The 3,809-nt window shown below is 31.4% G+C and overlaps 1 protein-coding gene across 3 annotated transcripts in view; it reads right to left on the bottom strand.

The window, feature by feature from the left end:
- LOC124895209 overlaps positions 1–898 on the bottom strand; it is a 4,162-nt gene extending 3,264 nt beyond the window's left edge. The window contains exon 1 of one of the 3 annotated variants that reach the window (XM_047405652.1): positions 398–898. The gene's annotated coding sequence lies outside the window, so the exon portion shown is untranslated. The remainder of the gene's footprint in view (positions 1–397) is intronic. The other 2 variants (XM_047405651.1, XM_047405653.1) reach the window with 2 other exon arrangements.
- Positions 899–3,809: the final 2,911 nt, after the last annotated feature.

Below are 3,809 nucleotides of genomic sequence, written 5' to 3'. Positions count from 1 at the left end.
TTTCTCAAATCAAATTGGTACAGGATCATACCCAAACAGTCAAAACGTGCACATATTAACCTTATTAAAGATTTACGAAAAAATTTTCGAATCGTCACGTATATGTTTTTCACATACCAAATTACCCATATTGACTAAGAGGCATAAAAAATGTGAAGTTGCAAGAAGTTAGGCGTGTTTGCACATACCAGAGAGAGAAGAACAATTGTCTCACTATTCATGTTAAGTGTCACGAAATTTCAAACAAGTAGGACATGCAAATAGGGTCGAATAAAAATCACAAAGTTAAAATCAACACATTTATTCATCAAAAATCAAACGTGGGCACACTTATGAGAGACACAGATGAAGAAATAGTACTAAAGTTCACACACATATTTTGAAGACGGGATCAAACCTGAAGACGGATTCTTCATTTTTGATGAGGAAGGGTTGCATGGTTGGAACGCCGAAGTGGTTTGCCGGAGGTATCGCTGTGGGAGTTGAGTCGAGGTTGTGTCACGGCTGTTGGACGTTCATTGGAGGGGAGAAAGTAGGCGACTAGAGGATGGAGGATGGAGCGGCGGCGTGGAGGCTTGGCTGGCCGTCTCCGTCGATGTCGGCGCTGTTCGCCGGTGGAGGATGAGAAAGGAGGGGGCTGGCCATCGGAGCAACGGCTGGACTCTCCTGGGGTAGGAGCTGGCGGCGCATATGGAGGAGAAGGAAGAGGCAATAGCGAAGGCTGTTCGCCGGAGATGGCACCATGGCGACGAAGACTCGGAGCGGAGGGGGTAGTTTTGGTGGTCAATTGGCGATGCAGAGATCGGAGGAGAGGGGGTGAGATCGATATTTGGAGGTATTTGTAGAGAGAGAGACGAGAGAGGTGGAGAGATAGAGGCGGAAGTTGGGGAAAAATTTTGAGTTAGGGTTTGTAGGTTTGAAATACAGAAAGAGAGATCTTTTGATGTCAACCGTTGGATTGGCTTTTTGATTGACGGCTGTGATTTAATGTCATGGGGGAATTAAAATGTGGCTAGGATGAAAAATAATGGCTTAAATTGTAAGAAATTGGGTTAAGATTGTAATGTATTGGGTAAAAATAGGCTATAATTGTAAGAAATTAAATAAAATTAAATTAAAAGGTTAACAAAATTATGCAAGGTAATTTTGATTAGGCTATTATTTAAATTAAAGTATGAATACTAATAATATATGATAATAGCAATTAAAAAATAAATAACAACATTAAATAATAAATAATAAATAATATAATAAAAGATAAATAATAATAATGAAAAAAATAATAATTAAACAATAAATCATAATAATAAACGATAAATAAAAAATAATATTAATATATATAATAACAATGTCAATAAATAATAATATCAATAAATAGTATTAAATAAAGCAAAACTAGACAATGTATTTTGCAAAACTGTGAGTGTGCATAATTACGTGAAAATAATTTAATTAATAAAATTATAAAAATGTCATTTTTAATTTTAGAATATTATAAAAATATGATTCTAAAAGATAATTGATGATTTATGCATTTTCTAAATTATGAATGCGATATGTCGGAAATCTATTTGATGCAAGAAAATATGCAAAAATACTAATGTTTAAAAATTAACGATTTTGTTAAAATAACAGACTAAATGTAGTGTCGGGAGGTCAAAATTGGGTGTCAACATCACAGTGTCAAAATTGGCTTCCAATACTGACTTTTAAAAAACTAATTCAAAACAATAAATAAATAGGAACAATTAAATTTCCTAAATTCATGATATAAGAAATACAAAAAAGAAGTATAACAATAAATAAAAATTTCAACATTACTATTGAAACAATTAAATTACCTTAAATATCAACAATATCTAAACAATTTATTTATTATGAATATTGAGGAAGTATTATCTAAAATATCAATGAATTAAGTGGACTCAATGTAAAATAGTTGAATAAACCTTTCAATCTTTTCTATTTACCCCATTTGAATTGGACACACTCCTTAATAAATTCTTTACTCTTGCAAGGTTAAAAGTAATTTTACTATTATATTTCTAGTTACTAAAATTTATACATTTTTTAAAAATAATAATGATTATATTTTAATCTTTTATACAAATGAAGACTTTAGTTACTACTATTTTGTCTTATTTGAGGATATTTTCGTTAACAACACCAACAGTAAGGGTATTTTGGTAACTAAAACCTCCAATCAATGACACTTTACCGTGTTTTTTGCCTCTACTGTTTTACTTTCCTAAAATCTTCTTTCATCTTCATTTTTTCTATTTTTCCTTTTCTCCACCGTATTCCCTGCGCACCTTGACACCAAAACACAAGTTTCAGGCAAAATTCATGTTCTTAATCTCAATTTTTATTAGTCCATCATGATTTATTTTTGGTAAGTGCATCTTTGATGGTGGAGCAAGTTTCGAGCAAGTTTTCATTTGATGTTTGTTATATATATGATACATGATGCTAACTATTTCAAGCCTTAATCCTTTTATTTCAAATCTGTTATTATTATTGATCTATTATACAAATTAATTAATTCAAGTTTTAATCTATTTTCTCTAGATCTGTAGTTAATATTGTTATGGTACTAACTAATTCAGTTATCCTTTAGATATCTTCTTTTTCTGCGATACTAATTAATTTTTGCTATCCTTTGGTCTTTTTTACTTGCTCTAAAGATTGATTTTTGATTAACATTTTCTATTTAGAGAAGATTGATTTTATAAATTTGTCTTAATATTTGTATAGAGCAATAGGTTTGAATCGAACCGACTCATTGTAACCTACTGGGAACTATATAAAGTAATTTGCTTATGGATTGATGAACATTGAACATCATAATACTCCCTCCATGTCAAATTATATGTCGCCATTTGACCGGACACAATAGATAAGAAATAGGCATTGACCTTGCTAAAGTTACAAAATTACCCCTCTTAAAAAAGTATTGGACCACTAGGTACTTTTATTAAATTTCACAATAATTAAAAAAAATGCAATAGAGAGTACAGTATTAAAAAAAAATCTACTAGAAAAATGCACCACCTACATAACTGTCTCTCTCTTTTGCAAAGAGTTAAGTAGTCCAAGTCAGTGTATCGCTTTAATTTAAAATTTACTCTCATTTTCTCTATCAACAATTAAGAAAAATTTGTTATTGCAAAATTCAATTTTCTAGAAAATTTTACTCTCATGGAAAGCATGAGCCAGATCCGTATCGTTCTTACAAAAGTTAAAATTTTATTCCAAAGGTTATGTTTATAGCTGCTGTAGCACGTCCTCGATTTGATGAAAATGGAATTGAGTTGTTTTCTTGAAAAATAGGTATTTTTTCGTTTGTAGTTAAGGAACCAGCTAAGCGGAATAGCAAAAATCGAACAGCAGGAACTATGGAAACAAAGCCCATTCAGTTAGTAACTAAGGATATCACTAGAGCTTGCATGATAGAGAAAGTTCTTCCTCCTATTAGAGCAAATTGGCCAGCTTCCGATTCAAATAATCCTATCTTTTTATAACAAGATAATGCAAGGCCATATATTGGTAACAATGATTTGGAATTTATTGAAGCTGCCCGACAAGATGGATTTGACATTAGATTCTATTTTCAACCATCATCAGTCCAGATTTAAATGTTTTAGATCTTGGTTTTTTTAAGGCAATCCAAAGTCTTCAATATCAAAACGCCCCTAAAAATGTTGATGAATTAGTGGAAGCAGTGGAAAGATCTTTTGATGAAATGAAAGCGAAACAACTTAATCATGTATTTCTTACTTTACAATCTTGTATGATTGAGGTGATGAAAG

The sequence above is a fragment of the Capsicum annuum genome, unplaced genomic scaffold (assembly GCF_002878395.1).
Source record: "Capsicum annuum cultivar UCD-10X-F1 unplaced genomic scaffold, UCD10Xv1.1 ctg80586, whole genome shotgun sequence".
Taxonomy (NCBI): Eukaryota; Viridiplantae; Streptophyta; class Magnoliopsida; order Solanales; family Solanaceae; genus Capsicum; species Capsicum annuum.
Note: the sequence above shows the minus strand (reverse complement) of the source record. Positions and strands in the feature narration are given on the sequence as shown.